Below are 26755 nucleotides of genomic sequence, written 5' to 3'. Positions count from 1 at the left end.
TCACTCAGTAGATTCACAATATTTCTTCCAAAGTGTCCCTAGATATGGCAAAGTAAGTAAGTAAGTAGTCTTCTAGCTGGCAAAGAACTATATCTACTTTCCTGAGGCAAGTTATGCTATGGCCAGATAACTAATTTTAAAATTTGGTAACTATATGTAAATTTTTTCAATTAAGCATAATTATTATTTCAGAATAATAAAATAAACTATTCAGATGGTAGAACAGCTAAAAACAGAATCCACAGAACATGCCAGAAAATATTACAGTAAGCTACCAACATTCAATAATGGTTGAGAAATAGTGTGGTACTTTCCTGCCTGAGGGACAAAGATTGGTAACCGGTGTAATGTTTTCAGTTACCTACTCTGAGGACTGGTTTGATTCATTATTTGAATCATGCCTAACGACTGAAATGGCTCACATATTAGCTGCGGCAGGAAAAATATGTTATTTTCAATGATTCCTCTGGTTTTATTCCACCTTTCATATTGCCAAGGAATTTTATTTCTCCATCTAGATCAAGCTTGGATTTTCCAAGCTCATACCTCCATGATGCCATCAAAAGTTTTTCAGTTGGTTCATAACCCATAACCACTCCATACACTATTAGTTCCCTCTTTGCTCTAATACTCTTAAATACTACTACTACTGCCACCACTATTAATATTATTATTAATACTACTACTACTATTACTACTAAAGTCTATTACCTGTCAAACTAATTATCAGTCTTTACCTTAAACTTATAAAATATAAAAATACCATGCCTTATAACCAGAGATTCTTGTTTTAAAATCACATACAAAATGACATTCAACAATACTTACTCCAGAAACTAAGCATACACCTGTACAAAGCATCTTTTCTCTTTCTTTCTTCTCTAACCAATCTACAGATCTTACAAGAGAATACCCAGGCAACCAATAGATGTTTTTTTTTTAATGAAAATGGTATGAATCATAATTTGTGGGTTCTTTGTGACTTAAATATAGAGCTATTATTAATAGGCTAGGCATAAAAATAGCTTAAGAGCAACTTATTTAACATGGAAATCTACTTCTGCAAATTATCATCAATAATGGCCTCTTATCTCATGATCAATTGTTATCCTTTTTAAATGTGGCAACTGGGTTTAATAGTGATTACAAATCTTATTAGTTACATCACTATTTTATAACCTAATGGAACTGTAGTAGTCAGAATCATTGGTGGTCTATAATTAATTGCACTTCCCAGTACTCATGCCTTTCTATAGCTTATGTCACAGAGCTGGGCTTGTGACATGCTTAAATTACAAATGCAGCAAAATATCCTTGCACCACTTTACAGCCTAAGTGTTAAGCAGGTCTGCCAGCTTCAACTTTGTGCCTGGGGAGCCCTAAGTTGCCATATATGAAGCTGGATGGGGTGCCCTGTTTAGAGAGACCACATACAGAGAGTAGGAAAAGGAGGAAAGACTCTTAGACTGCAGGGAGGAAAACTAAGGCCAACAGAGAAACTGTGTCCTCACAGTTAGGAGCCCCAGTTGAGTGATTCCAGCCAACCCCAGCTGCCCTAACCATCCTGGTTGAGGTGTCGTCAGGCATGTGAGTACAGAGGCCATTCTGGACATACCAAACCAGCAAGCATCATGTTGAAAGAGACAAATCACTCCCATCATACACTGTTCAAATTTCTGACACATGAAATCATGAGAAAGAGTAAAACATTTTAAGCTACTTTGTTTTAGTGTAGTAGGTTACACAATAATAGATAACTGAAACAGGACTGTATTCAGCTACTATTGTTTCATTTTTTAAAAATAATCATTTCAAAGTTAAAAAAGTTCACACCAACTCAAATAAATACAGAATTAATTAAGGAGAAATATTTATTTTTAATGCAGAGGAATGAGCCGCATATAGAGCCATATAGCATTCTGGATAGTTTCCCAATAATCTTAAGGCCTCTTCTAGAAAAAAGTGTGAATTTAGAAAAGTCATTCAAATAGGAGGACACAATTTGGATGGCTATACATATATCTTTTTTCCTACTGCATAAAACTCAAAGAATACATTGTAAAGTATTTTAGAGGAATGGATAGACTAACTGTCTTCTCAGACCAGAGATTCAATAGAAAGATCAGGAAACCTTTATATTCTTTACCATTTTGCAATCTATTTAAATTTATTTGGGTGTTTTATTGATATTTCTTTGTCTTTGATTCCATGAACAGAAATTAAATATGGACATATTTGCATCTTTGGTTATTAATGACAATAAGTTGATACTACTCAGAAAATCAGTAGACATAATCTCTTGATGGATTAGTGAGGTCCAAGATGTATTTAATTTAGTTTCACTGTCTTTGTAAGTTTAACATTAATAATTTGTTAGTACTCTTTGGTGAATTTAATATATATTCTCTATAACAGAAAATAAAGACAGTTGACATTTATTGACCTTTTTCTGTATGTCAGGCATTATGCTAAGCATTATACATAGTTTACTCTCACTTAATCCTCACAGAAGCTCTATGAATTTGATGCTATTTTTAGTCCTGTTTTTACAAAGGAGAAGCTGAAGCCCAGAGAAATTGAAGGTAACATGGCTACCATGAGCTGAGACCAGAAGTTAAGGTAGGACATTTGATTCCAGAATTCCTGACCATTGTTATATACTAATGCTTATATGAAGATAATGTCATTTTCTTAATATAAATTTGATATGAATATCCTATCTTGTTCCCTAGTGCCAAATTAATGTTTCACAAAAGACATCTAAAACTGATGGACTCTTGGCCATCAATTTCTACAATTTACTCATCTTTGGATTGAGATCCTATAGCAACTTAAATCTTTCAGTTACATAAATGTGTATTTTGTATTCAGTTAATTTAGAGGGCATTCCCTAAAGTAATAGTGCTCAAGATAAGATATTTTACAGATGTTTTATTAAAGAAAATGATGTATGGTCCAGGTGAGTTTATGGTTATATGGTTATGTCTGTTCTAAGATTTGTGTTGTGTGAGCAGTTAGAATCAATGTAGCCATGTAGCCTCATGGTGAAGAAAAGGCCTTCATCACCCACTTATCTATGTGATGGAGCAGGTACAAAATTATTTCTTAAGAAGAATCATGCTCTTGTCTCTTTGTGCTCCCTTGGCACACTTCAAGTGGAGTGGAAATGCACTCTCTTCAGATTATTACTTTTAACTGCTTCCTCAACTTTTCTGAGAGGATGCACTCTGCTCCTTTCTTCAGATAACTATTAGAGTACATTGCTTAGTGCTTAAGTGATATCATAGACCAACTGCACTCCAGATTCTTATCTAATCCTTGGCATTGAATATTTATCAAACACTCAGGAGTACAACACAACAATAAGGGAGGATATCCTGAAGGTTGTGAGATGTTTTTAGGAGAGAAGAAGAGCAAAAACCTGTTGTATAGAATGTTACATTACATTAAAGTTTTCATAATTCAGTGGTATAAAATGGTTGCCTTTTAAAAATGGAAGAAACTGAATCCCCAGTACAATAAAAAAAAGACCATGCTTACAACTGATAAGAGTTAAATACATTGCCAAATATCAAAGCCTGCAATTTAGAACTGTCTTTGACCTATTCTGGCTTCTGGAGATACTTCTATTCATCTTAAAGAGTAAGGTAGGGGAGGTAGGGCTGTTCCATGGTATACATGGCTGCCATAAAGAATATGCGATTGGGTAAAAACCTTTAGCCAGCAAGGCTCAGAGCTCTGAGCTTAAAAGAGGGAGAAGTAAATGGGAAAGTCAACAAAATTGATAACCTTTTTTATGGAATTAGTTCTTTTATGGGAGCTCTGGAGAGAGCATGAGAATGCTCAGCTCCAAGGTCATAGTTAGAAAACTCTAATCTCTAGCTGACAGTAAATAAATTATTAAAAATAGCTTTCAGCACCAAAAAAAAAAAAAAAAGATTCTAAGCTTTTCTATAGAAACAAACATTCCATCCTTTCTAATGCATTTACAAAAATTAATTAAAATAGATATGTTGGAAATAGCTTATTTAACCCAAGTATCAAAGATGGTTGATAAGTGAGAAAAGGTGAAATAAACAGAGATTATAAACCAAATAGAACTTTAGCAAATCTATTCAGGGACTTAGATCAGAAATGTTTTCAGTGATCAAAGTCTAAGACTTGATAAACTAAAGAACACCAAATAATACATTAGTGACTACAAAGGATACCAGTACATCTAAATGCCCAGCCACATTTTTTATAAGCATATTTTAAACTTATACATAGGATGAGCTGCACTAACATGTGAATTAGGCTCATTATACTAAATGTAATCTGGGCATTATTCTTTCTACCTGACTTGGGTCTTCTTATTTTTTTATCTTCTACCTCAATTTATGCCACATTAATTTAGACTAGAATTTACTAGGTGCAGTCTCCTAACTAACATTAATAAAACCACTATTTCTTAACTGCAAGAAAACATGTTAAGTGCCACACCACGCGTATTATTACTGCAATGTTTATAGAGTTTTATTTACTTACAATTAATTTTCGTTGTTGTTGTCGTTTTAGTACAGAATCAGTTAACTCCATTTTAAGCATGATTCTAGCTAATTCATATATGAAAAGAAACAGTGTCAAGGAAGAAATCAACTTAAATGAAACTCCAGCTGTCTACCATGTACTAGCACTAGAAATAGAAAATAGAACTTGATTTTAAAATGAGTTCTGGCATGGTTCCCTCTCCTCTAAAACTTGGCATAAAATATGATTTGGGGAGTGAATGCACATTTTGCGAAAACAGCAGGTTATTTTGGTATTTAGTGGGTGGACAAAATGAGCTGCAATCATTTCAACAAGAGCTTCAACTCATGAAGGTGACAAAATGATCTTTTCCTAATAAGCCACGCAAGAAAACAAAGATGACTATAGTGCCATTATTGTTCACTGGAGAGCTGATGGTTGGGATTGCTAGCAATGCAAAAAAAGTTATGGAGCTCTTGGTCAATGGTTGAAGTCCCTTAGAGATTTAAAACTAAAAGACTGTGTGTTTTTAAACTGTATTTTATGGAGCCATTGGGCTTATTTTAAAATTGGTAGTGTTGTTGGGGAGATCTTGCTAAATAAATGAAGGCTTCTCTTCTCCTTCAGTTGAATGTTTTAGTGGTCACTGGGCTGGACAACTGCATGAGTCAAAAGGTGACCCTGTTGTTTATAAATTTATTTCAAGATGAAAAACTGACAAGAGTCTTTCTTCTCCTCCCCATTTAAATAGGAGAGCTGGTCCTAAGAATTAAATTTGTATTTCTGTGGGCATGTGTGTGTATGGGAGAGAGAGTGGGAGAGAGTGAATGACAATCAGAAAGAAGCATAACAAAGAGATAATAGATAAGAGATAATAATAGAACTGGCAGGTTATAAAAGAATTGTTGATATTTTTGTTAATTGAATCTAAAAAGGAAGACATTGAAGGGCAACTATATTGTTGTTTGAGTGTTTATCTTTGACATTATATACACAGTTAATTACATATGTGATTCACATAACATAAGATAGCTAAATTAGAGGATTTGGGCACCAACATTTTTTTTTTTTTTCACTTAAATTGTATGGATAATTGTCTTAGTTTCCCCTATAACTTTCATGGCTAGATAAAAATTCTATTGAAAAGTGGTTAGGATTACGTCCTTAAGCAAAAATGATTCAGTGTAACATCTAACTTTGAAGGAGAAAAAGAAAACTGGAAAGAAAAAACATTTACTTATGTTGTTCAACCAGCATTTGTTGATAACCTACAACTTGCCAAGCACCTAATTAAGTCCAGAGGATGCATTAGCTATGTCCCCGCCCCTATGGGATTCATAGATGTGGGGCTACACAGAGTTGAAACAATTCCCTGAATGAGACAGGAAGCTGAATTATCTGATAGTAAGCTATCCTGATACCTTCTTCTCTCCTAACTTTATCCTCATAAGAATTTTTAAAACTTGTTTTAAAACAAAATGTCACTTTGGTAAGTCTTTCATTTCATTAACAAATTCTTCATTCCCCTCTTTTCACCTGCCTGAAGAGTATTTAACTTTAGTGTCAAGAAGTGAGCACATCCATTGGATATAAGCAAATCTGATTAGGATCTTATGCATCTTTTATGAGAAAAGTTTTATTTTATTGATTAGATCAGCAAAAACAGATGGTGTTCAAACCATCTCCCCCTACCCTTTCTTTCTACTCCCTCTCCTCCTTTCACTCCATTATTTATAAAATACCTCGGGTGTCTTGTCCTCTTTCCTTCTTGATTTTTTTCTGCACAACTTGCCACTTCCAGGCATCTGCCCTCCTTCCCCTTATCTTAAGTGACAATTTTCTCAGCCTAGAGAAGCACCGTGACACAGTAGAGTGAAGAATGAAACCTGGAAAATCTGATTGGCTGTCTGCACACTACCAGGAACTTCTATGCAGTCCCAGGCCTGCAATCACTGGTTTCTCCCTGCAATGGCCTCCTCAAGAGTGTTCTGCTCCTATGGGTAGGGACTCTGTTGCTCCCTGGCATTTGTTTGGGCCAATCACCTCAGTTCTTTGGTGTGGCCTTTATTGTTGTTGGCTCAGCTATACAGTAGGCCTAACATAGAAGACAGTAAACAATCAAAATGAATTTCATCAACTAGCTCTTCCTGAAGGACAGCATGTGATGGGTAGTGTTAATAACTGCTACAAGCAATCTCAATGGCAAGTCTATGCTTTCATAGAAGTCAGCAGATACAATGTAAGCTCCTTTTCTGTAGATACCTAACCCAATCTCCCACCTTCCCCTCTGAGACTTTTGTTTTTCATCTTAATAAATGTCCATTTTTATCATAGTCACATGTACACTTTATTTAAAAAACTTATGGGATCCCTGGGGGGCTCAGCAGTTTGGCGCCTGCCTTTGGCCCAGGGCGTGATCCTGGAGTCGCGAGATGGAGTCCCACATCGGGCTCCCTTCATGGAGCTTGCTTCTCCCTCTGCCTATGTCTCTGCCTCTCTCTCTCTCTCTCTGTGTCTCTCATTAATAAATAAATAAAATTTTTTTTTAAACTTACTATGAAAAAAAAATAGTCCAAGTTCTCAATACTCCATATAACTTCAATCTAAGTACCATATTTCCCAACAACATGTTTTCTTGCTATTTCTAATTGGTCAGTTTTAGACTTTATTTACTGGCTTCCTATTTTAAAAGAGGAGGCTTGAACCCAAGAATACCCTCACTTCAACTTATTTTCCCTCCAAATTCCCAACAAAATTGCAGTAAAAGCATAAACTTTCACTTAATCTAATGTTCTACTTTACAGTAGTATAGCTATGTAACTGTCTTTTAATGTTGAGAGAAGAGTAACTTTTTCTTGTTCATCTTTTAGGCTTTTAGAAAGCTTTTAGGCAGTTAATAATTTCTTCATGTCTCATTTGCATCATCATTGATAGAGTCACGGTTAATTCTTTCTTACTACGCCATCAGCCTTTTAATGCTATTTTTATTTGGTTGAACACATCAGATAATCTATCAGACTATCTCCTTCACTTCCACTTCTTGTGGTACCTGATGTTTCTAAGTCCTGAGATTTTCCAAGTTTCAGCAGAATGAATCTACCCTCGCCTTGTACCTGAGACACAGGTCCTGCCAAGGAGTCAGTTACCACTCCACTAGGGGCTTCTCCTGTTGCAGAATTGTGTATCATCTTCATAGCCTTTCCTGTTCTCTTTATCTCTCATTTTACTGGAGGTTTAGAAGTCAGAGGAAAGGAGTATCTCTATTCAAGCTTCTCTGTTTAGCCAGAAGCCTTCTTCCTATATTCTTCTGTATTCTATACTGTATGACAAATTATTTTACAATCTCAAATTTATTGTATGTGTAATTAGGCCCCTCTGGGAACAAATTGGATGAATATGTTTTAGTCAGAGAGGGGAGGTCTGATTTTAAGATTTCAAAAGTTATGCCTAGGATGCACCATAAGAGTAGGCAAATGACCTGGATTGGAAGGTGAAGGTCACTGGCCCTACAGAGGTCAAGGAAATGAGAGGCTAGCATGTTAGAAAAACCTTGAGGCAAGCAGAAGTTTGTGGAAACGTGTTATAGCAGCAACAGGAAACTAATACAGAGGATAACTATTTTCTTCTTAATTGCTTGGCAGTTGTGTGTGTGTGTGTATGTGCATGGGCATGTACGTGTGTGTGTGCAACATACAAGCATTCAGGTCATTCTTTTTTCACAACTTTAATATTGGTGAAGTCAAAAAGCGTGTTCTTTATTAATCATTCTTGATCTGATTTCTGGGCACTGTAAGTTTTTCTTCTTGGTTAGACAGCCTGGCAAAATTACTTATTTTTCTTTAAGTTCTAGGATCTCAGAGGAAGGTTCAGTGGCTCACTTTACAAGGAGCTAAATTGCTGGTACTGTTTTAGGGTATCTCATTTTCTCTATTGGGGGAATTTTTATACTTCTCATTCACAAATTATATAACTCCTTCCCTTTTTTGATTCTCTTATTTGCTATAAATTAGTGCCACATTTTCCTACTACCACTTGTAAATAAAGCCAATTTTCCTGTTTATTTCAGTTTATAAGGCTGTAGCCATCCGTTATTTAAAATATTCAGAGGAATTTTAGATTCTGAAAGAAATAAGCAGAAATTTGAATTACACAAAAATCTGCTGACAAACTGAACCTCTAAAAGACTGAGCTCAGCACACATTTCTTGCCGAAAATCAAACATTCTGTTTCCTAAAGGATATGTTTGCCATTCACAAATGCAGAAGAAAACATTCCCTCTGCTTATTTCTCTGTGCAAAGAAAAGCCTGTATGCATTTGCTGAATAACTCACATTTGAGTTCTCTGGTTCTGATTCTGGTTTTTGAGCCCAGAAGCAGCATTAAATTTGAAGCTAAAATATTCAAATACCATAAAGACCATCCAAAGGCATTCTTCTCAGGGAAATATCTCCTGAAAAGATGTGAACTGGAAAAACTACCTTTGGTCAGAGAAACAAAGGGCTATGAGACTATCAAGAAGCAGAATGCGTTGTTCCATGTGAAAAAGGCTTAAATAGTAGAACTAAAGTGTTCTAGCTGAGAATACAGGCTTAATACATAATAGAGCTGTCTGCCTCATAAATACCGAGGCTTAAATGCACCAAAGAGTGTGTCCTCAATCAGGACAAAGACTTCCCTTTCAAGGGAGATAGATACTGTTCAGGCTACTGAGAGATGAAAGAGCTAAAGAAAGTATCCAGTTCAAAGTGTGAAGAAGAGACTCAAAGTCATCAATGAATCTAATGAAAGCCACCTAGGCATTCAAGTACTTCCAGGTCCCCTTAGTCATATACGCATCCCACCCTGAGTATTCTCCTTTCCTCACTCTTCAAGGTCCCTCCTTGTTTAAGTGCCCGACAAGATGTCTCCTTACTCTGGCAAGGACGGTGAGGGGTGGGGAGAGTAGGACAGGGGCCACAATCTAACCATCTAGGAGTCCATCAGGTCAGGAAGCACATATTAGCCAGGATCTAAAATGATACGGCTCACCAAGCAGAAAAAGAAAGTTGAGTTCAGACACACAATAGCCTCTCCTGGTTATATAGGTTGTTTTGGTTTTTTCCTATTTCCTACATTGAGCAAAGACAGAAAAATATTTTTTTTTAATAAGAATAACCCTTTTGAGTCAATGATGAAGGAGCTCAGCATTATTCATATTTTTTTCTTAATGATTATATCAAAATTGGAATGACTCAGGTTATTGTTAAAATAGAGGATGGTTGCATTTAGATTTTTACTCAGCTTAAAATAAATCTCTTAGAGAAAAAAATTGCAGTAATATAAGAAGTATTTGTTTCAAAAGTTAACACATCAATGTTTTTCTCTGAAACATGCAGGGAAGATCATTTTAAAATACAAAAAAAGCAAAAAAAAAAAACCTTTTTCTTTGTTTTGCTGAGAGATGAGTTCTTGACATAATTTTTTCCTAATTACTTTCCCAAAGTCAGTAGCTTATCTTGTCACCTTATACAGTGAAGCTTCTTCACTTAAAGAAGCTTATCAATTATCTGGTTGACTCTATGTACTATCTCTTTACTTATTTATTACTATTTTTCCATGTACTCCCTTTAAAATACAGGTTAGTGACTATAATCACTTTGAGCATGAATATACATTATACTTTTTGAATTGCAGCTATTTGCAGTTTAAAATCCCAAATATGTATCTTCTGTTTACCAAATATCAAATATGACCCACATCAGTTTCATTACTAGCCATCAAAACTTAGTTTACAATAGTTTCTATAACATGAAAAAATATTTATGAATTTAGCATTGTGAATTAGGATTCTCTAAGCTTTAAAATTTAGATGGATCAACAATGATTTTTACCATTGCTGTAAAACGTTGCTCATAAATATTTTTGTGGGCTTAAATGGCTACTTTTAGGCCTTCTCCCTTATTGCCCACCCCTAACATACATACACTGAATACAAATACACATACATACCCCAAATAATCTAGCTACCACCTCCCAGTAAGAATAGAAGATATCTGTCTTATAAATCAGTCTTCATATAGACAGAAAATGTTAGTATTTCTTTAATCCAATATCCTTGAAATCGCTATGGCTTTGGGCTTTGTTATTTCTCTAGCATTTCTTCACAATTTGAGATCCAAGGTTTAGATAGCCCCTTATCATTTCAAATATTTAGATAAGCTATTATCTAGTCAGAAAGGTAAAATTTTATAGTTAACTGATGTGATTTTATCTAGAAGACATTTATGGAATATCTGCTTATGATTCAAGTACTTTGCTAGGTTTTGCAGAGGATAGTATAATGGGTAAGACACTGAAATTAGCATTAACTAATTCTTTGGTAAAATATCAAGGCACATCCTTATCCCTACCTTACTATTTATACCAAAATAAATTTCAGGCAGCCCACAAATGGGAAAAACAGACAAACAAAAAACAAACAAACAAACAAACAAACAAAAATGATCAATTCAGCTTGCTGGTCATCTGAAAGTTCTGTAAGAAAGGACAGTTTTAATAAGTATGGAGCAGGTTATGGGTTGAACTCCTCCACCCTCCAAATTCATATGTTGAACTTCTAATACCCATTACTGCAGAATGTAACTTTACTTGGAAATAGGGTCATCACAGATACAATTAGTTAAGCTAGCACCTATTCCAGTATGACTGGCATCTTTATAAGAAGGAAAATTTGGACACAGAATACACACAGGGAGAATGCCATGTGAAGATTAGAATTATACCATCATAAGCCAAGAAACTGCCAGAAGCTAGGAAAGAGGCCTGGAAGTGATCCTTCCCTAGTGCCTCCAGAGAGAGTATGATTCTGATGACACCTTGATTTTCGACTTCTGGCCTCCAGAACTGTGAGACAATAAATATCTTTTGTTCAAGTCAGTTTGTTTCTAGTTTGTGGAAATTTGTTATGGCAGCCCTAGTAATCTAAGAGAGAGTGAGAAAAGCCGTTTTAAGCAAACATAAAATCTAGAAGCCATATGGCACAAAAGTAGACACACAGATCAATGAAACAGAAAAATAAACACACAATTATGTGATCAATTAACCTTCAACAAAGGAGGAAAGAATATATAATGGGAAAAGGACAGTCTCTTCAACAAATGGTGTTCAGAAAACTGCACAGGCTACATGCAAAAGAATGAAACTGGACCACTTTCTTACACCAATCACAAACATAAGCTTAAAATGGATTAAAATCCTAAAACCATAAAAATCCTAGAAGAGAGCACAAGGAGTAATTTCTTTGACATCAGCCATAGCAAGATTTTTCTAGACATGTTTGCAGAGACAAGGGAAATAAAAGCAAAAATAAATTATTGAGACAGCATCAAAATAAAAAGCTTCTGCACAGCGAAGGCTACAAAACTAAAAGGCAACCTACTGAATGGGAGAAGATATTTGTAAATTATATACTGATAAAGGGTTATCAAAATATATGAAGAACTGTTATAACTCAACACTCAAAACACAAATAATCCAATTAAAACTGGTATAAGATAAAACAGACATTTCTCCAAAGAGGACATACAGTAGACACATAAAAAGATGCTCATCATGAGAAATGCAAATCAAAACTATTATGAGATATCATTTCACATAGGTCAGAATAGCTAAAATAAAAACCACAAGAAACAACAAATGTTGGTGAGGATGTGGAGAAAAAGGAACCCTCTTATACCATTGGCAGGAATGCAAACTGGTACAGTCACTGTGGAAAACAGTGTGGAGGTTCTTCAAAAAGTTATAAATTGAACTACTCTGTAATCCAGTAATTACACTGCTGGGTATACACCCCAAAAATACAAAGACACTAATTCAAAGGGATACATGCATCCCTATGTTTATAGCAGCATTTCTACAATAGCCAAATTATGGAAGCAGCCCAAGTGTCCACTGATAGATGAATGGATAAAGAAGATGTGGCATACACACACACACACATACCACATTCACACATTATTTTTTATGGCCAACTAATATATATATATATATATATATATATATATATATATATATATATATATATTTTAAACAGCCATAAAAATGAAATCTTGCCATTTGCAATTACACAGATAGAGTTACAGAGTCTTATGCTAAGTGAAATAAATCAGAGAAAGGCAAATACCATATGATTCCACCCACATATGAAATTTAAGAAAAAAAATAATAAATGAGAAAAGGAAAAGAGAGAGAGACAGAGACAAACCAAGAAAGAGACTCTACTTAACTATAGAGAACAAACGGATGGTTACCAGAGGGGAAGGGGAGGTGGGGGGAACAGGTAAAATAGGTGATGTGGATTAAGGAGGGCACGTGTCATGATGAGCCTCTGTGATGTATGGAAGTGTTGAATCACTATATTGTCACCTGAAACTAATATAATACTGTATGTTAGCTATACTGGAATGTGTTAGAGCACTATGGAATTTCCTTGGTCCTTGACAGAGATGGAGTGAGGGAGGTGTCAGAGAACACCTTAGAAAGAGCAACCTAGGTCTCCTGGGGCTTGAGGACCACAAGGACATTTGCTTTGAGAAGGTCCTAAAAGCAAAAGGCTAATGGGAGCAAGCTGCTTGACAGAGCAAGGAGCCAAGCTGTGTCAGGAAAGTGGTGAGGACAAAGACGTCCTTGGGCCAGACGGCAATCTCCTACAAGAGCCAGGCTTGAGCTGAAGGGAAATGAACCCAGCCCAAGAGCCTGGAGGAGAAGGTTGATGCTGGCTGAGAGGTCACCAAAGGAGGAAACCAGATGGTGAGGAAAGGATTGCTAAAAGTTTAGAAGACACATTCATCTAAGATTCTCCATGAGGAATAATCTCAATAGGAATCTGAAAGTTGAAATGATCAAATCCAGTAATTTGTGTCACAATGGTTGGAGGTGCTACTGACTTGGGCTCTGATTTTGTCTTTGGTAGTTATTGGCTTAAAAGGCCAAAAAAAAAAAAAAAAAAAAAAAGGCAGGAAAGACAAATGGCCTCTAGTGGGAGATGCTGACGGGTTGTTGGGAAGCACATCTTCTTCTCTTTTCAGTGTAACTGTGATTCCAATTTGCTATGCTTGAATGCCTGCCACGTGTGGAAATGAAGCAATGGCAAGGCTTTCTGAGAAGAAAATTTAAATAGCAGATGGGAGAATGAAACAGAAAATTACAATATACAGAAAATTTTAAATGTATCTTTACAAAGGAATCTTAAAAATGTTTCACGAAAAGTGTTATTACAGAGGTAGGAGTTAAGTAAGGGAGTAGCCAAGGAGGCACTGGTAGAAATGAAGAAAATAAGGTTTGGAGGGGGAAAAATGTTTCTCTCTTTAAGAGATATTTCATGTCATCCAAAATTTAGTCTCAAGAGCCTAAATTAGTAAGCTAAGGGATGGACACAAAGCCGTTTTCATGGCAAGGTGTCGTAGAAAGGGACTTACTGAGCATGAGATAAGTTTGTGGTTGAAGCCAAGCTTGTGGGATTGAGCATGAGGAAGCTACTCCGTGTGAGCGACATGTAGGAGCAGTGGTGAGAGGGTTTTTAGGCTCAGTTCAGAAACCTCAATATGATCCTGAATGAAGGTGCTGGATTCACCACTAGGTCTGAGGAATGCAGTCAGGGGAATCAACTGAGCTTGAGTTTGAGCCCCAGGAAAATAAACGAAGCTTCATAAGGTCATGGTGCTTTGGTTGTTCCCCATGTGATTCAGAAGTGAGTTATACTTCAGATTTGTAAAGCTTTACTTTTTAATGAAGATGTTCCATCCTAATATCTCCCCAAGTTCCCAAGAGAATTCAAATCTTTAAAGACTAACAAAAGAGGTCTTATACTTTCTATCTTTACCACCTTTGGTGTCCTAAGTCTATAATGCACTTGCATATCTTCTAAAACAGTGCAACCTACAGGAAAGATCCCTATCCATTAAAAATACACTCATTACTCAACGTAAAACACCTTAACATGTATGCTGAACTTCATGTAATTGGAAATTAGGTTGTAGCGTTAAATATTGCATTATTGTATTGTAACGACTACACAGCCTCCTGTATCATCTCCAGTTGTGTACAGCAGATATTTTTGACAGTCGCCCATGTATTTTCCACCTGGAATGAGTAGAAAACATGATTTCTTGGCCTTAGACACCATTTCCCACTGTTTTCTCTTGTGTAGGAGAAAAAAAACCTTTCCAAGTGGCATCTATTAGACATTGTTGATTTATATTTAACCACATTCCTTAAAGAGCTTTCAATTAAAAACCCAGGACTCGCCATATTTACTGAAAAACATATTAATATACATTTTAAAAAGACAAAGCAACAATTCAAGTTCTAAAGTTGTTGCCTGAAGAATGAGAAATTATGCCTTGAGGTCCTAAACCTATGTGTAATATACATGAGGATGATTCACATAGAACGTATATATTCATTGTTCTTACTAAATAATATTCATTACAGCACATGGAATAATCTCAATCCTGATCCCAAGACATAATTTCTAAATTCTTTGTTTAGATTCTCTCAAATGTTTATTAATAATTCTGAAAAAGTCCCATGCTTTGCATCTCAAATCCAAGAATGTCCTTTAATAATTCATTGATTTATGTCATCTATAAAATAATTTCTCTATAAGTATATATTTCTTTGATTCTGCATTTCTGGTGTGCTTGTGCCAGTGCTGGAGAAAGTATTTATATTTTATAGCAGGAATCATGACTCCTCTTTGCATTAACTCTAAAATGCCTCCAAGTTACATCAGACAGGATCAGGTTGTGACGCAATTGAACCTTGTCAAAAAGATGCAGGTTAAGTAAAAAGTTTCTGAACCTAACTGAAATTTTTGATTCTCTTCATTTGGGAACATAATGTAAGAGAATCAAACTCAAAGCCCCTTCCCCCTACACACATACCAACCAAGTGAATAACTGAAATTTTAAAGGCAACAAGGCAGTGAGAAGAATGTGCTTTAAAATCAGACATCCGTAGGTCAAATCCTATGAATCAGACCAACTTTAATCCATTGTCAAGAGGATTGGAGATAATATGTATGTAATCAGTTTGTTGAGAAGAAGAAAGGAACAGATTCACTTCCATTTTCCAAATAGGGGGAGAAACTGTGAACTGGATACCAGATGAACATTTTGTTTTGGATCAGGTTAGACTTTCTAATACCTGAAAGTTATATTACTCTAATACCTAAAACTGATCAGAGAATTCATGGAAGCTAACAAATATCACACAAGCACAAGGATAAAGATATAAACAAAGCATATTTTAAGGACTGTAGGTTCTATCATGTCCAGTCTATTCACCAAATAGATTTCTCAATGCAAAGCACCATGCCTAATGCTGAGAATACAAGAAACACTCAAAATTTCTTTCTCCCCTGCAAAGAACCCAATTCCAATAACTTAATAGGTTTATTAAAATTAAACACTAATATATCCTGGGGAGATCCTTGGAGATTGCTTAGAATACGAGAGGCTATAACAAGCGAATAACTGAATGAGGAGGGAGTCCAACAAATAACAATTATTATATATAGTTTAATTCTCTTCTAGCACATACCAGTGCCAATGAGGGATAGGAGGACCACAGGCTCTACTGAAACTAAGTGGGTTGTGTTTCTTCAAAGCATTGACATACAAGAGACCTACACCAAAGAGAAGCTCTCTAAGAAGAAACAAGAATGATAGCGCAACAAGGTCAAATTTGCCACAGTTTGACTCCTTACCCATTTCAGTCTCAAGAACTAAGGAATGTTTAGAGATAATATGACCTTTGAAAACCATTGTCCAATTTCCTGTTTTACAGCTATGGAAACTGAGCCTCAAGGAGTAACTTGGCATGTTGATGGTCCAGCTGAAGGAACACAGGACTCCTTACTCCTCATTTAGATGCTGTTTTTACTCTATCCCATTGTTCTGAAAATGTTGGAACATCATACCTTTAATGCATTTTGTTTTAACCTGCAGCCCCACTTGAAAGCTCTACAATAACACATCTTTACCACAAAGTTCTGACATCAGAGCACCAAGTTTATTATCCACCAAGCTGAGTAAAGAGCAAGTGGTGAGTATATAAATAATCCCTAGTTAACATTGAAGTTATTTCTAGGAGCTTTCTTACATGTATCATATCATTATTTTTCTCATGTGTTTTAATTCACTTAATTTCTCAACTTCTGGTAGATGTATTCTCAAAATTTCTGATTAACAGTGTATTTCACTACCAGCTCATTTCTTATGAAAATGAACTTGCAAAGATTTTTGGATATCAGCACACATAAAAGCAGATGAAAAGTTAAGACTCAATTAAATTTGAGTCACATAAACTACAAGACTCATTAGTATAAATCATACTTTATTTTGAACTCCTACCCCATTAGTGATCTATATGTCCATAGCCAGGGGGCTGATAAGAGAGATGGAAAGGACTTAATTAAAAGCAAATGTGAATGAGGGGAGAATAAATATATCAATATTCAAGGGTGCAATTTTTTTAATGGGTCCAATTTCAAACTATGTAAATTTTGGTTAAATGTCTCAACTGGAGGAAAATACACTGGAAATAAGCAACTTGCTCTAGGAATCCCAATCTGAAATACACAATTCCTTTACTCCTACAACAGAGTCATTATGTGTGCTGGCTACAGAACCAGACAGCTTCTGTGAGGTCTCACTCTGCTTCTGGCTAACTGTGTGACCCTGACCAGGATATTTACCTTTCCTGCTAATCAGCTTATTCATCTTTCAAAGAGGGATAATAATAGTACCTACAGCATTAGAGTGGTGTGAGAACTAATATTTTTTTCATCAGCATTTAGAATAATACCTAGCCTTAATAAGTATCAGACTCTTGGTAATTACGATTATCTTCAGAACAGAAAACAACACACAATCAATCAAGAACCTACTGCTGATTGGTCATGAGGAAGAGGAGAAGGAGCACTGAATAGGATGTTGAAGGTAAATGACTTAACCAGTCACTTGGTGCAAGGATAACTGGGGCTGAGAGAGGCTGTACTTGCTGAAACAAACAGGCGTCCAACTTTCCTCTGCTCTGTCCACCCAAAAAACATGTGATGGTCAGAGCTTTAGCATGATTTTGATTTCACAAATGTCATTTCATATTGAGTAGATATGGCAAATGGAGTGCACTCTGTGCCTCATCAAGGCAAAGTTATACTGAGCAGGATTTCTGACTTTGACCATGAAGTTAGCTCAGTTCTACAATGTAGTCAATAAAATAAGGCCCCTGCTATCACACAGAGCAGGCATAAGGCCTCTGCTTAACTTCCTTTCACACAGTTAAACATCAGGAATACGGTTTGAAAAACAAGAATCACAATTCTACATTATCCAGATTTTAAGGTGATAAATTCATAATTTGTCTCTGATAACATTTCCACATTTTTGGGCACATTTTCATGTGCACCTTTACTTTTTTTCTGTTGAAAATGCATAATTACATAACTTTGCTTTGAAAATTTGGCAGATCCTTAAGAGAGATTTGGCTAACTTTGAATATTATCACATTTAGCATAGCCCAGGAAGTCCAAAATCACCAAAAAGGGAAAGACAGTTGAAAAGAAATGTGTCTTTCCCATAGATGTTGAGAACAAATCACTTCTGTTGTTTAGCATTTTTTCGCAAATTATATCTGAGCCAGAGTTTTTTTAAAAATTAAGATTTATTTATTTTAGAGACAGAGATAGAAAGTGTGCATATGGAAGAGTGGGGGCAGGGCAGGGGGGCAAAGGGAGAGGGAGAGAGAATCTCAAGCAGATTCTGTACTCAGGACAGAGCCCAACACAAGGTTCAATCTCACAACCCTGAGATCACGACCTGACCCGAAATCAAGTCAGATGCTTAATGAACTGAGCCACCCAGGTGTCCCCACCAAAAAAATTAATCCATCCTTTGGAAATGTGCTTATTTAAAAAGTGTACACAGACTTTGAATAGAGGGCTTTATCACTGACCCTCCCAAAGGATCCTGAAAAGGCATCAAGGGCTGTCTAGGTGACTAAAATTGCACATTAAACGTTTGAATATGCAAACATGATGGTATGTGATGGTAGTGCTGGTGGGAGAGGGGATGATGATAGTTGCCATCAGATTTTCAAAAGGTTTCATGATTCCCTCCCAGAAAAATAAACTAGTCCTGAGGATAGAGGAGAATGATGATCCCCAGCCATGTGAAATACGCATGCAGATGGTATAAATGCCTACTTGTTGCCTCTCCTCCAAATTTTCAAAACAAAACAGGATGAAAACAAAATAAGATTATACTTTCCAGCAATCTCCAAACCACCCCATGAAAGAAGAGTTGGTTAGATGGAAAGAAATGTGAAGGGTTCATCTTCAATGAGAAGAAAAGGATGAGTTGACTCAAGGCTTGGTCTTGTCCTTATGAATGTATTTAGGATTGTGACAATATAGTGCTAGGATCAAGCAGAGATCACACATGATTCATCCATTTGAACCTTTTAATTCTGTGGAGGTCCATTCTATAGATAGAGAAAACCAAAGCACAGAGAGGACAAGTAACTTTCTCAAGATCAATTTTTAAGACTAGTTATCAATTGAGCTAGCGTGTGACCCAGGCATTCTGACACCTGAGCCAATGCACCTTAACATCTAGGTCTTCCTGCCTCTAGTGACACCCCAGCTGACCTTGGAAACTGAATTTATACAATCACTGTATAAATGGCTGAGGGAGTTGGCTGGGAAGCAGATTGAGTGTAAGCTAAGCCCACTCTTTTGTGCTGACTCCTCTCCACGTTCTGGCAGCCTCTGGGTGTGGTTTACTGCTGCTACTTGAGCTCTTTGAACACAAGGATTTTCTCTACTTTCTGTCAAGGGGAACTGATGCCATATGTGACCACTTGTAGGATGAGGATTTGATTTTAACAAGAAAGACACATTTGAATGTCATCAGTTGCTTGAGCCTACCACTAAAGAATCTTACACATCTACTGAGACTTAGAATGTGAAAAAATTCTAAGGGAAGCTTTCATGGGAGACCCTGGGAGACTAGAAAGAAACTTAAGAATTAAGAGCCTCTAATTCTAGTCCTGGTTTTAATATTAGTACAAATGACTTCCACCTCCCCGCTGTAATGTTTGAACTTATAAACTGGTATATTAAGTCAGTTTAATACTCTGAGATCTTTAAAATTTAATGATTCTATGATTTGATCTTGATTATGCCTCATGACTCTATTTTTCACGTTGACTGAGAAGATACAGATTTGTAGACTTATGTGATCCTCTCCATATAGGGGACTAGGCTGTGGGATTCATTAAAACTATTACTTGAGGTTTAGTAATGATTTTGTGGGATACTCAAGTGCCAATGAAATTTACAGTCATTCTGAGGTTAACGAGAATTCCAGACTGATATTAAAATCTAATTTAAAACTAGATTCTCAATTTGTCTCCCAGGCTGCTAACCTCCTACCCCCATATCCAAGCTGCAAATAAATTCCACATAGTGTGGACCATTTCTTTGCAAGCTAATTTCTCCCTTTATCTCTGAGGTTCAGGTCAATTTGTTTCACTTAATGTTCTAATCACTTTTCTCTAAAGAGGAAAGGAAGGAACATGACTTAGCACAGACAGGCTTTTAAGGTAGACAATTGCAATAAAAAAAATTAATGAAACCATCTGTGCCACTGGGATACAATACTCATTTCAGCTTGTGCATGGGTAAGTTGTGTTATATACCGGTGGCATCGACAGTGGGGCTATTTCTACTCAAGCCAGTGTCTTTCCATAGCTTACACTCACATTACAAGAATCAAAACTGGTTCTGTTAGGGGAAGTTTCACATGATCTGAGCCTGGTGGGAGGTGGAGACGGATAATTAGAAATCAATACAATACACATAGGACAACATCACTATAAAGTAGGTGTTGAAAGACTATTTGAGAAGTTAAACCAAGTTAATATAAACAAATGTCAAATTTACCCCAGTGAATTGACACTGGCATTATTTAAGGTGGATAGTATTCTTTTTTAAGGCTATTTATTCTTCTTAGAATAAGAAGATATTTCTTTCGATAAAATGGAGACAATATACCTCAGGGGGCTCTATGGAGATTAAATGATACAATACATATAAAATTGTTAGAAAAGAAAAGTAACTGGCATATGTATGTATGTGTGTATATATGTATATATATATATATATATATATATACATACATACACACACACACAGTAAATCCTCAATATACGATACCCATTTCATCTGTTAGGGATTTTGTTTGGCTCCGTTTAAGAGGCACACCAAAGCAACTGCTTAACCAAATGGGTATACTTTCTTTATGCAACAGAAAGCTAGGGTTGGCAGCCAGGGGCTGGTGGAGAAGCTCCAGGATGCCAGGGTCCCAGATTTTTCCATCTCTTCATTTGGCTTTTGTCCCAATGCTTCCAAAGATGGCTCCTACACCTCCAGCCCTCCTAACTACATTCCAGGAAAGGAGTAAGAAGAAACGGCGAAGAGCAATATATGGGTAACCTTATCCTTCTATTTCTTTAAATCAGGAAGACAATAGGACAATGAGAAGCCTGCCTGAAAGACTCTAGGTCATGCCCTTTGGCTAGAATACAGTCATATGAATCTGCATATATTAAAGGAAGCTGAGAAATCAAATTTTATAAATGGGCCTACTGCTACACTCAATAAAATCTGCCTCCATTGTGAGGGCCACCAATAGGATATAAAACCAATCCAGTTGTCCTGAGTTCATGTTTCCCTGTTGGCAACGAAAAGGAGCGAACGGATACTGGGAAGGCAACTGGGAGTGTCTGACACGGCTTTTACCCCCTTATGTTTATATATATAAACATCACATAATCTATCTAAAAGCATCATATAATTTTGTTTTCTAAGATGCATGGCAGTTGGCTGTCTCCTTAGGACAAAATGCGCAAAGGTTCAGAAGCAGTACAAGAAATCTTTGGCTCTGGTCTGATGTTCCACACGCATCACTACTTCAGTGATGCTTCCACGTCTCCGTTCAGTTCTGCTGTACCACTTTCCCCGAATCATCTCCATTATCCTATGAGTCACCTCCCACATAATTAGCTTCATGTTCATTAGCCGTCTTCCCAGAAGCAGTACTTTCTTCCTGCTTCTACTTCAGCTGAGTTCTTCAGCTGATTCTCACCTAATTTTTCAGCCACCTGGATTACTAGCAGCCCCTATCTCTCATTCTAGTTACATGGCTAGCTCTGGTCCACCCAGTGGGGTGCTCTAAAAGCTGTGGGAGCTTGTTAGAAATCCAATTGCCTTGTGTCCCCCCCGTCCTCACCACTTGGATCTGTAGAATCAGAATCTCTGGGATAAGGGCTCAGGAATCATTTTCCCTCCCTCCAGCTTTATTAAGATATAATTAGCCTCAACATGACAATCTTGGGCTTTAACAAACTTTATGATTCTGATGCATGCTTAAATTTAAGAAACACAGTCTTTGTCCTGCCAGGGGTTTTCAGCATATCTCTGACCTTAACACTAAACAGAAATAGAGCTGCTCACACTTGGGGCAACCCACTCATACAGAGTAATAGCTTATCCACCTCTGTCAACTACCATTTACAAGCGGAAAATGCTTTAAATATTTCTGATTTAACTGTAATTGGATAGAGCATAGCTGGCTTGGGGAAACATGAACATTCCAAACATAATAAAATACAGTCAATTATATTGGGCTGTGTTGATTTCCTGAGGGACAATGAATGTCATCCTATACAATTCCTAACCAAATAAACATAGCTGCCTACTTTCTGATTCACACACACCTGTGTGTTGGAACCTGCCAGAAGCATTGAATTAAAATATAATACAGCCCATCATGTATTCAAAAAAATGTATTGCAGCTAACCCAGAGGAGTTTGCAATGCAAGGCAATAAAAAAGGTTCTTTGTGTCCTTCAAGAATTTAGCATGGGGTGTTGGCCTTCATGTTCCTCAGTGAAACATGCAAATTTCCCATTAACTACTTTAAGAGTTTCTAGCAGTATAGCTTTCCATGACTTCATAGGATTTCAGAGGAAATAAACGTATTCTTAAATATGTGAAATACAACCAAACGCCCTTTATTTATTCCTTATTTTAAGATACATTTATGGATAGCCTATAGCACGCAAGGCGCTATGTTGATATAATGAAGCTATAAAATAGATAATATAGAATTGAATAACCTCATGGAGAAGCAGTCCCAGAGCTTGCACAGAGAAAATGACTCTTTCAAAATCAAAGTCCATGAAGGAATAAATCAAGTAACAGCAATGGAATGAGTACATAGGTAGATTCAAGAGCATTTAATTGATCAATTATTACATTATTTCAATTCGAATCACTAGTACGATTCTTTGAAGTCCATAAACAATGTTTTGTTGCCTGGTAAAACCCAAGCTTTGGGGTAATCTAATATAAAGAAGTTCACAGTTGCTAATTCCTCAATAGGACAGCTTAAAAGAAATATCCAGAAAAACTATTTCAACTGAAAGGAGTTGCTAACAATTTTGTATGCATAATTTTCCTTAGATTGTATTCCCACATCTTCTGCAAAACATTAATGGCCAACAGGTATCATTTATCTTTTTCCTCACTCTTGATGTAGTATCCCCAAAGCACTACCACCCCACCCCATGACAGCAATATCCACTATCTGCCTACTACAACTAAATAATATATAATGGTTTTCTGTGTTAAATTTTACACACAAATTCTCTCATATAGATAGATATATGTGCTTCCCCAACTTGCTTTTCATTCACTCATTCATTCATTAATTTAATAACTATTTATTTAAAAATATTTGTTCCAGGTCCAGGGGATTCAGTAGTGAACAGGGAAGATGTGGCCTCTACCCTAATAGAACTTCATTACCATTTACTAAATAAATTAAAATAATATTATAATAGTAAATTTTATGTTATGTGTGCTTTATCCTAAGAAAACAAGAGTACAAAATGCTGCTATAGCATCAGGTAAGAATAAATACCCAAAAGGAAAATTAAGCAACATCAGAGAATGGAGAACAACGTGGGAAATGCTAGTGTATTATTTTAGATACAGTCGGAAGGCCAGCCCTCTTCTAAGAAGTGATATTTTACAAATGACATTAAGTGAGCAAGTGAGATTAAGGAGGTGACATGTGAGCAATTGTATTAAGGGAGGAGGTAAGCCATACTAAAATCTAGGAAAAAGAGAAGTCTAAAGGCTGCAAGCATCACATTCAAAAGTCCTGATGTGGGAATGGCCTATGAGTAAAAGAGAGATGGAAGGAAGTCACGTGGGGTTAGACACAAAGTCGTTGGAGAAATAATGGTTAAGAAATGAGCTGGGAGGGGATGCATGAGGCCACATCAGGCAAGGACTCTGAGGCATCAGTGAGAAGTCATTGGATTCTGAGTGTGATGGAAAGCTAACAAACGTTTTAGAAGAGGAGAGTAATATGACTTCATGTTGTTTTTAAAAAATTATTCTTAATTTGAAACAATTATAGATTCACAGGCAGTCATAAGAAATAATATAGAGGCACCTGGTTGGTGCAGCTGGTTAAGCATCTCTTGGTTTCAGCTCAGGTCATGATTTCAAGGTTGTGAGATCGAGCCTCGTGTCAGGTTCATGCTGAGTTTAAGTACTCAGCATAAATCCCTACAGATTCATCCAAATTGTTATGTGTATCAACAGTACATTCCTTTTTATTGCTGAGTCATATTCCATGGTATGGATGAACTACAGTTTGTTCAACTATTACCCCTTGAAGGACATCTGGATGGTTCCCAGCTTGGGGCTATCAAGAATCATGGTGCCGTGAACATTTGTGTTCAGTTTTCTGTGTAAACGTAAGTTTACATTTCTTTGGGATAAATTTTCAGGAATGGTGTTGCTGGGTCATATGTTTATTTTTTTTAAGATTTTATTTATTTATATGACCTGAGCCAAAGGCAGACACTTAACTGACTGAGCCACCCAGGCTCCTCTGTTTAATTTTACAAGAAATGGTCAAACCGTTTTCCAGAGTGACTGTACCATTTCACATTTCCACCATCACAGAATGAGAGTTGTAGTTGCTCCACAACCTTGTAAGCACTTGGCATTGTCAGCTTGTGGTTGTTGTTGTTAATTTTAGTCCTCTAATGCATGTGTAGTGGTATCCCATTATGGTTTTAGTTTGGATTCCCCTAATGACCGATGATGTTAAGCATCTCTTCATGTCTTTATTGGTCATCTGAATATCTTCTCTGACAAAGTGTTTGTTCAGATCTTTTAACCATGTAGCATCTATTTTTAGCTAATACTTATATTTGGATTAATCTTCCCCTTCCTGTTTCACCCTAGTAAATTGGGTTATACTGTGGTATTTTAAAGTGAAGTTCTTAGGAGGAAGATGACTAATGTCTTTGAAAGTTAATTTTCCAACAAATAAGAAAGAGATTTTATCCAAACGTCTTGGTAAAATGTGCTACAAGGCAGACTATCTGCCAAAGTTGGGTCTGCTAACACTATTCCTTTGATCTGAACTGATACTAATTTTATAACTCACATTCCTTACTGAGTTTGAGCTAGGGATTAGTCAATACCTTATCTTCACATATGCATTGTTTACAGATGTAAGATAAGTAAAAAAACAATCACCTGGATATCTTAATTTCATAAAATTTGGTTTCTTTTTAATGTGAAGAAGAAAATCAAGCAAAAGAATGTCTGGATTCTGAACTCTGCATACGTTGCCTATTTAAACATAACTTCAGTAAGTGTCTATTAATTAAATACAGTGGAACATTCTGTTGCTAACTAGAAAAATACAGATATACTAATTCGATGATTCAGCCAGAAGAAACATAAACAGCTCTTTCTTCTTTCTCTCTTCTTTCTTTCTTTCTTTCTTTCTTCTTTCTTTCTTTCTTTCTTTCTTCTTCCTTCCTTCCTTCCTTCCTTCCTTCCTTCTTTTTTTTTTCAGTTTTCTTTAATATCGAGCATCCTGAACTTATTTGCTCCATCCTATTTTCCCTTGTGTAGACATACAGATTCTTTCTTTGTGGCAGTGTTTCCTTGAGGAAAGATTGTGCCATATTGTTTGGATCATTTTTTTAAAAATCTACTTTGTTGGGATAAAATTTACATACATTAAAATACATCTATTTTTGCATATAGTTAAATGAGTTTTGACAAGCATACACTTGTTTAACCACTGCCACAATCAAGAAATAGAGCATCTTCCTAAAAAACTTCCCTTTTGCCCCGTGAAGTCAGTTTGCTCCCGCCCCTCCCCCAGGCAACAACTGATCTGATTTCTATCACTATAAGCTTAGTTTTTGTTTGCTCTAAGATTTCAGATGAATGGATTCATACAGTATGTTCCCTTTCATATACGGCTTTCTTTGCTTCGCATAAGGCTTCTGAGATTATTCCAGTTTACTGAATTTGAATCTCAGCTCCTCTTTATGAGCTCTATGACATTTGCACCAATTACTTAAACTCTGTTTTTCTAGCTAAGAAATGATATGTGTACCTCTCTGTTGGGGTTGTTCTAAGAATTAATTGCAAGATGCCAGTAATTATTCAGTATGCTCAGTAATTATTTCAGTATGGATAAAACTAATATCATTTACATCACTGTATATTTTTCCCCTTACCTCTTCCTCCTACTCAAGGAAGAAGAGAATTCTAAAGATACAGCAAGTCTTAAGAGAGGAAATCAACAGAAAGAAAACTCCACAGTTTCAAGTTTTATTACTGAACAAAAATGCTCTCCTGAATTTCTACCTCCTTCTTCCCTGTCCCCTTTGGGCTTGAAAAAACTGTCAGCAGATAGCCCCTTCCAGAGCCCAGTGACTTCCAAGAAAACGGGCTCAATGTCCTTTTCCCCCAATCCAGACAAAGAGAATGTGAGAGCAGGACAAAGGTCTTCCAAGGGCCTTCTCGTAAAGGGTCAATGTAAAAGACTAAACAGGAAAGGCTTTTACTTCTAAAAAGGATCTCCTCATTCCGTATCTGAGTTCATCAAATGGGGAACTGGGGTGTGGGAGAGGAAAAGCAGTAGGACTGGATAAATATTTCCTCCCTGATTGTTGATCTCTAGCAAATGTCCACCTGCAAATACTGGAAAATGACTGAGAGTGTAGCTTCTGCTTGGTTTTTCCACTGGTTCATCCCCTTTTGCCCCAGGAAATTAATAATTCCTTTTGGGTTTTTGTATTTTGTCTTGGTAGGG

At 36.4% G+C, this 26755-nt stretch overlaps 1 protein-coding gene and 1 long non-coding RNA gene across 3 annotated transcripts in view; one reads left to right on the top strand and one right to left on the bottom strand.

Moving 5' to 3' along the window:
• The window catches only part of RAB3C (RAB3C, member RAS oncogene family), a 273189-nt gene that overhangs the window by 178890 nt on the left and 67544 nt on the right, over window positions 1–26755 (bottom strand). The window lies entirely within an intron of this gene.
• LOC111092291 lies at window positions 1338–26582 on the top strand. Its single transcript, XR_005355546.1, has 7 exons — window positions 1338–1587; window positions 2539–2619; window positions 16083–16226; window positions 16336–16593; window positions 17403–17489; window positions 25223–25291; window positions 26196–26582. It is a non-coding gene; the product is annotated as an uncharacterized LOC111092291 (long non-coding RNA).

The sequence above is a fragment of the Canis lupus genome, chromosome 2 (assembly GCF_011100685.1).
Source record: "Canis lupus familiaris isolate Mischka breed German Shepherd chromosome 2, alternate assembly UU_Cfam_GSD_1.0, whole genome shotgun sequence".
In the NCBI taxonomy this organism is placed as follows: domain Eukaryota; kingdom Metazoa; phylum Chordata; class Mammalia; order Carnivora; family Canidae; genus Canis; species Canis lupus.
Note: the sequence above shows the minus strand (reverse complement) of the source record. Positions and strands in the feature narration are given on the sequence as shown.